The sequence below is a fragment of the Micropterus salmoides genome, unplaced genomic scaffold, assembly GCF_014851395.1.
Source record: "Micropterus salmoides isolate LMB-PRFRI ecotype aquatic unplaced genomic scaffold, ASM1485139v1 Ms_hic_scaffold_2, whole genome shotgun sequence".
Taxonomy (NCBI): Eukaryota; Metazoa; Chordata; class Actinopteri; order Centrarchiformes; family Centrarchidae; genus Micropterus; species Micropterus salmoides.
Genome location: NW_024041150.1, coordinates 23317968 through 23331372, shown reverse-complemented (window position 1 = coordinate 23331372; position 13405 = coordinate 23317968). Strand labels below are relative to the sequence as shown.

Genomic DNA, 13405 nt, shown 5'->3' with positions numbered 1-13405 from the left:
TGGCGTAAAATGTCCTGGACAAAGAAAATAAAAAAAGCATACTTAAAGGAATAGTTTGCCATTGAAACCACTCGTGTGTCTGTATGGTAATCAGGAAACTAGGGCAAGCAGTCAGTTAGCTTAGCTTACCACTGTACTTATCTATATAATGAATAAGGACTTTACTATGGGTTTTAGGAGGTACCTTGTTAATACATACAATGACAGCACGAGGTAATGTTTTGGTTACAAAATTGGACAACTCATTGAATGCCAAATTAATTTACTGGATGAATTAGTATGCATGTTTTCGGTTGAGCATTTTGCTCATTTGCTTTGTTTAATTCCACTGGTCCATCTGTTTCATTGTGGAAGTGAGGGAGGGAAATGCTTGATTGATTCATGGAAATTCATTCTGTGCTCATGACATTTGTCAGGCAGCAACAATGACCACTCCAAACATCATTGGTAGATCCCACAAAAAAGACTTAACTGATGCAACAGCAAAAAAAGGGAAAATAACTTTCACAATGTGAACTTGCATTCGTCACTTGTTTGTTATTCAAGACAGGAATTCTTGTCTTAATTCCCTAAAAAAAAAAAAAGATGTGATCACAAAGTAAAGAGAGACTGAAGTGCTTTATTATACACACACACACACACACACACACACACGCACGTAAGCACTGCTGCACGCATCTGCTCGCCAGTGAGCCTGTTGGAAACTGTCACATGCCTGGCAGGTTCTGTAACTTGGGCAGATGGTACAGCACAATTAGGCCCACCGAATCTCTCAATCAATCTCCTGTATGACACATGAAGAACCCGGTTCTAAGCTGGCTGTTTCTGTTAAACCAACTTGCTTGTTCACTTTGTATTCACGTCCCTAATTTCAGAATAAGAATCAGCTCTATTGCCAGGTATGTGTGCACATACAAGGATTTTGACTCAGGATTGTACATTGCTCACAATGCGCTTCCTCATACAATAGAAAAATTATAAAATAAGATATATAGATATAAGATATATTATATATTCATAATAGTTTGCAAATTGTATTTATTCTCACATCCTGCAAACCATTTCTGTTGCCTTGCTGTTCCTGGAAAAGTGCTTCTTCTTTCATGCTTTCTGAGTTAATATTTTCTTTGCTTCCCTCATTTTCTACAAGTTACAAAATCCACTATTTATTTATTTTGTCATTTTCTGCACACATTGCTTTTTCTAGCAATGCCTTTTCTTCCCTTTCGTTTTGCACTACACTTCCTGTGACCCTCTTCCCACCCAGTTTTTCTCTACCCTTTTCTGCCTTCTCTCTTGGCTTGTTTAACCACTGGCCTGAATACAAGACTATACTGTAGACAATAGGCAAGCGCAAGTGTTTCATTCACACCCAATTGCTGTGAAAGGGATTTTTCTGGCCAGATATTCGCTGAGGAGAACAATGAGAGCGTCACAGAAGAACAAGATATCCCTGGCGTTTTCACGTTTTGTCCCATGTTGCACACACAAAAGAGAGGAAAAGTGATCCGGTGTATTTGACACCAGCGAGAGCCATTAGCCGGAGCCGGTTAAATAAGGATAGCTCAAACTAAGGCGCTAACAGAGACGTTACACATCTGCTGCTCGCACCGGGCCCCTGTTGGCCCTGAGGATTCTTCCTTTGATCAGCAGCCCTATCAACCACCTTCCTACAAGAGCTCAGATGAAACAGCCTTTCAAACACACTCGGAGAGTGCGACAGAAACACACCCACACTGACAGAAATGGAAGTGCAAACGCACAAACAAACAAGCAGGTTTGGTAAGATTCGCACCAACACATATGCAGACACAGACAAACAGACTGATGGAGATTTGAATATAAAATCTATAGTATCTGGTTTACTCTCAGTAGAGAAAAATTTTAACTTGCTACTTTCTCTCTCCTGCATGAATAAATACAACATATCCACATTTCCAGCGGAAGCAAGCCAAACACCTCACTCAACAGTGGGCCAGACGCCACCTTTGGACTGCCAATCCCGCTGTTGTATTTCCCCCACCTGTGACGGGAAGATGATTCACTAGGCCTGCCAGACTGCATCTAGGGACTGTGTGTACTGGGGCGTACTCACTGCCAGCACAGACAGAGGGTAAAAAAATACCACCTTATGCACTGCACTGTGACCTGCAAATGCAGTTGATAAAATAATGTGGCCTGTGAGCAGATGTATCATACTCTACCTACTCAGGGTGTAACAATTCACCATTTCGAATCAAGGCATCGGGCCAAATGATTATGATATGGCAGACGGGAGCGAAACTGGGCCTCATACACTGGGAGAATGTTAAAATCGCTGTCGCCCTGCATGAACACACCAGCTGCACCAAAAAAAAAGCAAGATGAGAATTATAGGTTAAATTGGATTTTTTTTTCAAAAGAGCATGTATATGTAATTTTTAGGGTCTGTATTTTTAGCCGTGGAACCCACGCTCCACCTGTGCTGCATTCCTCTCTGAATACACAAACAGCACAGAGACAGTTTTTGTTTTGACGATACAAATGGAATACTAGATCTCACAAGGCATCACAGATTTCACTAGGAATTTGCAGTTGAGCTATGCTCAAAACTCCCCAAACGTTAACAACAGTGTATTTCTGCAAAATATATTTTATTTTCCTTTACTTGCATTATCTCCAGAAATCATTTTCTCAAATTGTTTTCTACCTTGACTTTACTTCTGTCACAGATATATTGTATATCTGAAATAGTTTGGAGGTAGAGCAAACAACATAAAACGATGCATCTATTTCAATAGGCTATTTGATAGTGCTTAATAAAATTAAGTAATGGAACTACATAATCAGGCAAACCTGAAAGAATCAAATTATCAAAACACAGCAATCTAATTAATTTAAAGAAAAGAGTTAAATTGGTTTGCAAGGATCTCAATGGCACTGGGTAAGATTGTATTAATTCAAATATGTGGTTAATACATTTCAGTGAACCTCTTAACTGTTTTATACCATAGATCACATGACAAATAGGAATTCAGTTTATCCAGCTAACAATACCTCATGCCATTCAAACGTTCAAAATGAATGAAAAATATATACTTTCATGTAGAAAGACTGGGAAGACATGGTGGTGCGTAATTATAAAGGCCACAGGAGTTCAAAAGACTTAATGGAACGAGTTGTGCACAAGCCAGACAATTTTTTTGACTCTTGCTCCTCGCCATTTCCAGGTGTTCATTATTCTAACCATGGAGAACATCCTGAGGGCCATGCCCTGTTTTAATTCCTAATTAACTGCCCAGAACATAGATCGTGGTCAGCAGTGACCCTGACCAGCGAAAAAGGACCAGTTAGTGTCTCAGGGCATTACTCTTACTCAGGTCTGTAAATGCTCATTCCCCGACAAACCCCCCTCTAACACAGTTACTGTACCGTGTGTCATGGTATTGCAAGAACTGGGGCATGCTTTGAGAGTGACAACCTAAAGCCCATTGGAGGCAATGCATTTTCAACACACAGTACGAGTGGAAACACCTGTGGACCTTGGGGCTTACAGGTAACCTCTGTTAAAGATCCTGGTAGGATTCTGTTTATTTTCTGTCAACCAGGAATAAAAGAGTGGGCAAATACAACAAATGAATAAGCCCCCACGTCGTGGCTAATCTCGGCAAAGCTGCGTACCTATCAGTGGCATGTTTTTACACCATCTCTGAGATTAGTCATGTGTACACTCGCAGTGCACATACATATTGGGGCATTACCGGCACTCATAGGGAATACAAAAGCAGCAGCGGTGACTAAATGTCTATGTTTGCTTTGGAGAGATCAGGCGTGCCCTCCGTGTTACAACACAGGCCACCTGCAGTCTGGGAAATAGGTTTCTGGGGGGAATTAGAGGGTTCTGATGAATGAACAAGACAGACATGAGTAACCCAGCCCAATATACTGCTTATCTACAAGCTTATGTTGCACAAAGGAGGCAGATAAGCTCAGACATGCCAGCAGCGTGAAGGAATGGAGAAATTAGTGGAAATGAGGCTGAGGGGGGTTAAGAAAACGTACCCAGGTCAAGATCTACAGGAGAGCGGTCAGTTGCGACAGAGCCTGGATTCTTTGAATTGACACAGAACAGTTAACCATTGACCAGGGGGGCAAGTCAAGCTACATAGCCTGGGATCCATGTCATTCAAGATATTTCTACTCCAGAGACCGTGAATACAAAGCATAAAGTCATTATTAAGGCCTCCGCCTGCCCTGGGCATTGAATGCAACACTAATCAATGAGAAAGAAAGGCATTGTGGTTGGTCTTAGAGGACAGGTGATATTATGTTGGTGTGTGTTAGTCTGTGTGTGTGTCTGTGTGTGTCTGTGTGTGTGTCTGTGTGTGTGTCTGTGTGTATGCATATCGTCTATTAGTGTTCTCTGTGAGGTCAGTGGTCTGGATGGTAACACCAAGCATCACGTTGCAACTATTAATTTGTCAAAGGAAGGACAAAAATATTTACTGGCATAAATGTGAATCACCTTGTGTCTGTGTTTTGTAGAGTTTCTAATTATTAACTTTATTAACTTTGACTTGAGCCTGTGTAATATATTTATGCTTAATATGTGCGGGGCTTTTGAAACCACTTATAAGAGAGAATAGACTATACTAGATTCATATTCATAACCCAGTTTCAAAAGAGTGTAGATTTATTGATGTGATTTTAATGCCATGTTTTGTGTGTTTGTGTGTGTAGATGAAGTCCATTCCTATGAAAACTGGTGCAATCTATGTTTTGTTTCAGCTAATTCATTCTTAGCGCATTCCCCAATTTTTCATCATGGCAGAAATTTGTTCAATTAGAGCTGAAACATTTTGCTGATTAAAAGAAGAAGAAAGAAAATCATTCTGTAACAATTCTGGTAATCGAGTAATCGTTTTAGTCAGGTATCTTGCAAAAATGCCATATTTCCTGGTTGCAGATTCTAATATGTCCAGACTTGTAGCTTTATTACCTTTTTTTTTTTATAGTAAAGTAAATAGGTTTGGACGGTTGACCAGACAAAAAAAAAAAATGCTATTTGCAGACATCACTTCGGTTCTCGGATATTTGTGGGTCATTTTCACTATATTTCGACAGTTTTTCCATGGGCGCAACCACACATTCTTTGGGGGGGGCATGTCCTCCCCAATACTGAGAAAATACCAATGTGTATATTATATTAGTAATATGTTAAATTGTCATCCTTTTATGAACCCTGTCTATTGATATTTCTCTTGTTAATACCAATTTATTTTCAATATTTTTCATTTTGTTAAGGAAAACATAAGTGTCTAACCACCCCAATCCCAATTTACACTTGGTTTGCCTGTAGTGATCAGCTCACCCCCAGTTTGGAGAAGCAGAAAGGACTCCAGCATGGAAGGTAAGTGATGTACTGCTGTGGATCAACGGACGCAAAAAATAAAATAAAATAAAATAAATCAATATCAATGAAGTGTATGCTATATTTAGAATATTTTCACAGCTTTACCTTGACCGCCTTTTTGGACAGGGGAACTGAATCCCTGTTCTCATCAATACCACCAGACTTCTCCGACAAAAAAAGTAATTTTACCTTGCAGAACACGGGACCTGCTGGTCAACCGCTGCCTCCATTGATTCGTTAACATGTTAGTGAGAATCCAAACTATCCCTTTAAAACACCAAAGTCACACAGTAAAACAAACAAACAAACTAAACGTCTGAGGCAGCTGTAGACCAGCAACTCCCGTGTTCTACAAGGTAAAATTACTGTTTTTGTCAAAAGGATTCTGGTGGCTCTGAAGAGAGCTTAGATGGATATAACAGCCTCAGTTCCCTGTCAGACTGAGGTGCATGTGCATTGTTCTTTATACACTTACTATATAATGGACTGTACTTACACAGCGCCATTCTAGTCTTCCAACCACTCAAAGGGCTTTACAATATAAAAAATGTCAACCATTCACACACATTAAAACACTGATGGCAGTGGCTGCCATGCAAGGTGCTAACTGCACATCAGAATGGAACTAACACACACGCAATTTGGGGCTCAGTGTCTTGCTCAAGGACACTTGGGACATGTAGACTGGAGGAGCCGGGAATCAGACCTTCTGTTTAGTGGACGACCCCATCTCCTGAGCCACAGTCACCCCATATAGCTAGCTAAACAACATGATCACACTGAAGCAAATACAACTCATAATACAAGCAGAATATTCAATGTATCAAATAATTTGAAAATTGAGAATTTGGGGAAATGCATTTTTTTATTCTGGGGGAGGGCTCTCATTTGGACTGTCTAAGACCTTCAAAACCTTGACATCTGGGATGAAATGAGTCAAAATGCATTTCCATGTAGTGAACTGTAAAACTTTTCCCATGTCTGATCAGAGTAGGGAATTGTCTGGTAAATGAAAAACCACACTGAGTTCAGCACAGCCCCATTCGAGTACTTCACAATAAGCCACAAGTGACAAAATTGAACTTCAGTTGTCAAGTACCATAATTCCATCCCCGGTGTATATTACGCAATCATCCACAGCACCAGGAAACAAATCCCATTGACTTGATTCCTATTTAATTATTCTACTTGAAAATCCTTTCTGCGCTCTCTTTTCTCTGAACTTGTGTGAAAAAAAAACACAAAAGACAAAAAAAATTACTTTACCCATTAAAGAAAATCTCTACCTTTTCGAGAGTTGCATTCCTCACAGCCTGTCAGATTCCATTCACGAAAACCCACCTTCAACACTTATTTTATTTAAACCTGAGCAAATGTGGCACACAACACAATAGGGGTTTCACAGGTAAATAATTGCATAAATGCACTGTGACAGGGGAGGTTGATTCATTCTGGAGAAAACACTGCCTGTTGAGAAAAAGTGTTGACAAAGTAGCACTATACAGTAAACTGGAAGGAGAAAGAATGAGGAGAGGCATAGAAAGGGGGCAGTGTAGAGTTTCCATCAGCAAACAAAACACTACATATTTCTTTGAAAGGCAGTGTTAAGTTAGGCTACTCTGCACGCTGTCAATAGTGACGTTCATCATAGGGCCACCCGCAGTCTATATATTGATTAAACCATCCATCACTTAAACTCTACAAGACATTATTTCTAATTAAAAAGTAAGTCATAAATTTTTGGCTTTATTGCCAGGCTGGGGCTGTAAATAAAATTCAAGGGAGGGCGGAAACAGATTGCAGCCTCTGTCCGACGGTTTAGAGCCACAGTAAAAAGGACAGACGGGTGTGATGGCACCTTTGGGATGCTCACACGCAGCTCGCGGGGCTGACAGCAGGTAGGTGCTCTGCTTCATCCCAGATAAACAGATGCAAATCAATAATTTCTCTGGTTCTGTTTTTATAAGACAGGCGCTTCCCCTCAGAGGGGCTAAGGAGCCGGCCATGCATATGGAGAACAAATATGTAAATTAAAATTTCATAAACCGCTTGGGAATATGCGCACAGAAACAGCAGTCAGTGTACTTGAAAATGATGTATAATCATAAGAGGTTGTGACAGCATATGAAAGCACTCCATCACACAACTGGGTTGGCTAGTAGGCATGGCAGTGACAACAAGCTCCTATTATCCATCTGTGTCTCCATTTTCCTCTGCTAAACAACACTTTTGCTGCCAAATATGCCGTCGCAGGACATTATTTAATGATCCCTGTTGATAAAGAGGCCATTAGTACACCTACACTGTAGCCAAGGCTGTGACGTAGGGCAGGCAAACACAGAGCACACTCTCAGTCATTGCAGAGGACTCTTCACATTTGACAACTTCTGATTACCTCAGCGTGGACGCCAGTTGTAAGGCGGTGAAACCCCTGACAGCCAGTTGCAGAGTGTTGGTTATTTTTTGACGGGCACAGAGGGATGTCTGATTTCACAGGTACTAGCCAAAGGCAGGGAGGAAATGAAGGGAATTCGGGGGAGAAAATGAAGAAAAGGCATGGCATGGGCTCCGCAGCCTCCAGTGCCAACAAAAGAAAACGTGTGTAATCATTATTCATCTGTCTCCCTTCTCCTCTCCTGGGCTGATTTTTTTTTTCATACCTACCAGAACGGGAGTAGCTCTGACCACACAAGTGCCTTCTGACTGTGACTTGATAATGACAGAAAGCCTGGGGAATCATATTTGGTTAACTGATAGCCAGACAGGTTGCACCGCCAAAGTGAGGGAAGTGGCGTTGGTCTTGGTGAGAGAAGGAAAGAGAGAATCACCCTCCGGGGGGAGGAGCAAGAACTAATGAGTGAGCTAAAAAGGACAAGATGGAGTGATCCTCTATAAAAAGACCAGCAGTAATCTCTTCCTCTCCTCCCTCTCCTCTCCCCTTAATGTCCTAAGAGATCTTGGCTCCTCTGTAAAGCCTGCTGCCTCCACACATCAAACAGAGCTGATTAGAGCCACACACCTTGCTGGAGCTGATGCTTTCGACAGGGTGCAGCCGAAGTTCAAGGGAGACTCAATGTCACAAAAAGCAAAGAGGAAAAACTCTTCAAGTTAGTGGACATCTCTCTGGAACAGATACATTTGAACATCTTCCACTGAATCAGCATGCGACAAATACTGACTTCAGTATCCACTTAGCATATCTCTAACCCAGTGCCTTGGAGCTCAAGTAACATTGGTGTCTTTCAAATTCGGGCCGCTGCTGCTTTGGATTCTTCTGTCATGTCAGATGATATCAGCGCAGCCCCAGAGGTGCAAGCGGTGCTTGAATCTAATCGTCATCAACAGATCATCCTGTTCGTTCACATTAGCATAAATGGTCACAGTGCGGATGAGGATGCAATGGGAAGACACAGTGGGAAGAGAAGGAGAGGAAGAGTTGGCAGAAGACAATGGAGGGACACCACTGGGTTGCTGTGTGAGTTCACTGTCAAGGGTGTTGTTTTATTAAGACCCAAACTGTCAGGGCAGGTATCAAGAGAGCAGCTGGGCACATGACAGGACACTTGGGCTAACATCCCAGTAACCCCTTCTCATACAGAAATAGCTCGATCCAAATTTACCATTCTCTCTGACAGACTTTTTCTTTTACCTCTAGCAATCAAGAAAAGTGAAACGTTCACCTGCATAGCCCTCTGGGACTGAGGAGGTGGGTTGTGACAGGCAATAACAATGTGGGTTTGTGTGTGTGTGTGTGTGTGTGTGTGTGTGTGTGTGTGTGTGTGTGTGTGTGTGTTTGAGAGAGAGATGGACTGGAGGAGAGAAAAACTACAAGTTGTTACAAAAGTGTATTTTTCCAGAAATCACTCAACAAGAGCCATATAAAAGGAACAGGTCAACATTATAGATGAGAAATTCTAGCACTCTCATACCCATCCGTTGAATATGAAGCTACAGCCATGTTACTATTGTCACGATACTGGAATTTCTAACTTCGATGCGATACCTTGAAAAATATTGATATTCGTTAACATTTTTGATACCACGGGGAAAAATTGATACATTACCGAATTTCATTACTAATTTATCTAATCAACTTATCTTAGAAATGAAGTAAAGTTAACAGAACTGTGTGTTAAGCAGAACACCATCAGTTAATTTACATCTGAGCTTAGTCAAAGTACTGTCCTATCCGCTGAAACTCTGCTGTCTGAAACTTCTCAGGTCTGACAACCTGAGGGGGATTAGCTTAGTTTTGAGAATAACAAATATCTGTTGGGCCAACAGGACAACTAGCTTATCCGCAACAGTTTACTGGGCCATCTTGTTTAGTACTTCAGTGCTTTGCTAAATTGGTTTTGTTGGCACCTTTGGTTAGCAGTGCTATGCACTATCGCTTGCATTTGGGCTTGCTTGTATCCCTGCCATCCAATCACAAGTGACAAGTACTAAAAACAACAAATTGTGGTTTTCACGATTTATCTTTTGTGTGCATTAACCAAACAATATATAAGGTCTATATAATTATTGAACTAGAGGTGCAGGTAGGCAGAGAGTCAATATAGCTGTTTCCCAGCGTTTCCAGTCACTATGCTAAAGTAAGATAAAGGGCTGCTGGCTGTAGATTCATGCTTTATGGACAGGTATGATAATTGTTCTCTTCTAACTATTGGCAAAGAAAACTAAATATGTCGACCTATTCCTTTAACCTCTTAATCTCTTAAATTAACTGTATTAACTAGTGATTTTTACAGTCAGAGTGTGAATGTTTAAAAACCCTCTTAGCACTGTTGCATAGGTCTTTGTGAGATATACAATTTGCAGGATTTAAAAATGCATGGCTGCACGCAGAAATCACGAAACATCATGCTTTTATCATGATAATGAAGATTAAGAGAGAGGCAAAGGGCTGCTGGAGACATAAATATTGAATTGGAAGAGGTGGACATGCACAATGTCTCAGCAGACAGCGATTAAGCAGAAATACATGCACATTTACTGTATGTTTATACACACCAGCTGACATACACACATTTTCTTTTTAAGCGTGACCACCACACACACACACACACACACACACACACACACACACACACACACAGAGATAAATATATTTCCTAAAGAACACAAGAACGCTGTGAGTAATTAAGGTTACAGCTGCCTTAAGTTCAGAACAAAGCAGTAGCTTAAAACAAAACAAAATAAATGTCCTAGTGTGGGGTTCGGTTGTGTGAACCTACCGTTATTTTATTCAAAAATAGGTAGCCATGCACACATAGGTTAATGTAGGTACATTTGTTTGGGGTTAAAATGAACATTAATCAGATAATGTAGCACATTTGGCACATAAACACGCAATATTTTTGCAGGATAAGTACATGAGTGAAGATGAGATGACTAAGTGACATTTTCATTCAGCTGCAGGAGTGTTCTCCGTTGAAATCTCCCGCCTGTTGCTACAAAATGACCACAAACATGTCTGAGCAAATATATTTCCAGCAGGTTGCTGTTGTCAAGACAACAGCAATTTGCACGGAGGGTCAACTAATTTTCCCTCATCAGCCGCGCACTACATCAAGTAATGTAGGCCTTTTAAATAATGCGGTCATTTAGAACGTTTTGATGCTTCTGCTTGGTCTCCTCGAGCCAGGCTGCTTTGGTGCTGATCGTAGTCGCCCAAGTAACAGGACAGAACAACAAAGACGTGCAAAGTCAACTACCTCTGGACGGGATTCAAATTCAAGAACACTGCTGACATTGGCCAAAAGGATTTCACTCCCTTTCCATTCAAATGACCTGTTTTGCATCATTTGGAGAAATCCGGGCAGGATCACACTATGAAAACAAATTGCAGTGCTTTAAGATAACAGGACCAAATTTGGCAGGGCTTATGTCATCACAGGCCATTATGGTCAAGCTAACTTGAATGGCTGATGCTATGGGCAACCTTGATGTGTATGCAAAGCATTGTAGGAGGGCGCTGAGGTTTATACTCTCCAACAAAGCTGAAGAAGAAGTTTTGTGGTTGAACAGGTTTCCAGATTTTCAAAAGCTTGTGCCTAAACAATGTACTTCATGTCTTAATTCCCGAAATCTCTTACTGCACTAACACTAATATTTTGCCTGTAAATCCAGCAGGAGTTTTGCCTTCCTAAACCCCCCCCCCAAAAAAAGATCTTGCTGAAGTAGATTAGACGTAATCCAAAGTGACCACAAATTAGGCCAAAGAAGGTGCATCAAATGAAGGTTGTAATTCCACGCCGGGGTGCATTAGGATATTTATCATCACAGCAATCCCTGGCTTTTAATTCATTTGACATCTTTCAGCACTAATACAGTATCTGATTTCTGAGAAGCACCAGTACACGGTCACACAGCGTGACATCTGGAGGAAAGCAGCAGGTTGCAGGACAAGAAATGTGTTTCTACACAGAATAGAGAACACGGCCATTATGTCTGTGCCAGATTTACGCTTTACATCTAAAAAGCACAAGCTGGGCCCGGGCATAACTACCGCCCGCTGCTCTCAATGTTATTCAAATGACAGCACAATTCTATTTTCACCTTCCAACTAATGTGACCATTCCTCTTATGTCAGCAACATTTACTGTCCTTCCTTTGTGTTGGATATGCTAGCAAACTGGCAAATTCATTCTTTAAATGGGATTATCCTGGAAGGTGTGCGTACTTGCTAGGATTCAGTTCCAAATTATTCTCCTCTGAAATCTCCCGTCCCATCAACTCTCATGAAACGGTCATGCGGAGAATATAAGCCCCTGAGGCCTTATCAAAAAGGTGACACATGAAGCTTCTATCGCCATGACTAGCTACCTTACCTTGATCTTGCTGAATACGGTGGTAAAATAACATCAAAACATCAACAGGGGCACGAAAAGCAACGTAAACAATGTCTTCAGAAAAAAAAAAAATGCGTTGCCACAAGAAAACAGGAAAGGAGGGGTGGTTGCATTGACTTGGATGAAGGGGAAACGGGTGTAGATGGTTGTAGCAGGGTATGTTTGTGTGCTCAGGTGTGTGTGTGAGTGATCATCCACGGAGCCCACGAGTAAACTCTGGAGGGCAAACAATCTCCCTAATTGAATTCAATCCAGGCTCACCACAGGAGGCATCTAGGCTAGTGGCTCCATTAAGTATGGAGAGGTTTGGTGGAGGTGGGAGTCAGTGCCAGGACGAGGAGGTGGGGGAAGGGGGGTATATGCGTGTATGGATAGGCTGAGGTGGGGAGGGCTTTAGCTGGCATGAAAAGTGAACGAGAAAAGGGGAAAGATGATAAGTACAAGAAGCAGAGAGCAAACACAGGATTGTAGAAGACAACAATGACAAACAGAGATGGAGAGGAAAAAGAGCTCGGTGTGTGAAGGTTTTGGTGGTTAAGAGGTATTTGTGTGTGTGTGGGGGGGGGGCATGCAAGGAGCAAGAGACTAGAGGCATAGAGAAATGGAGGCCAGCTGCGCTTTTGCATGATTACACCGAAAACATCATTTGCATCAGGGAATGAAATCCAAACACGCTCCGTAGATACGTATGGTTACCGACCAAAAAAGCCCTCCCTGACGCTGGCGGCAGACATTAAAGGCTTACCAGTGACAGACAGATTTGCATATGAAGATGAGTACCTATCATGAATCATTTTCATAAACATCCTATTGCACACAAAGAACAAGCCCTATTGGCCCACATGAAGGCTCTTCATTATTAAACTTAATAATTAATCTGGGATCTGTTGCCATATTCAGGATGTGTAATGAGATATTCTGTCAGGTCTGATACTGTCAGAAATGGTGACAAAATTGTACATTACCTTGGAGTGAGAAGGAATGTGGTTCTGGCTGAGCGTGCTCCTCACAAATCCTTTATATCACATTCCAGATAATAAAACCATGTTCCGTCCTGTGAGGAAACAGAGAGAGAAGGGAAGGAAGCAGGTCAGGAGATAGAACAGGATGGTCTTGCGTCAGTAAAACACGGCAAGTCTTATTCTTTAAAAAATAGTTG

The 13405-nt window shown here is 41.5% G+C and overlaps 1 protein-coding gene across 7 annotated transcripts in view; it reads right to left on the bottom strand.

Moving 5' to 3' along the window:
• LOC119912376 (adhesion G protein-coupled receptor L3-like) overlaps positions 1 to 13405 on the bottom strand; it is a 224473-nt gene that overhangs the window by 188382 nt on the left and 22686 nt on the right. For all 7 annotated transcript variants that reach the window (XM_038731552.1, XM_038731549.1, XM_038731551.1 and 4 more), the window contains exon 2: positions 13212 to 13300. The gene's annotated coding sequence lies outside the window, so the exon portion shown is untranslated. The remainder of the gene's footprint in view (positions 1 to 13211; positions 13301 to 13405) is intronic.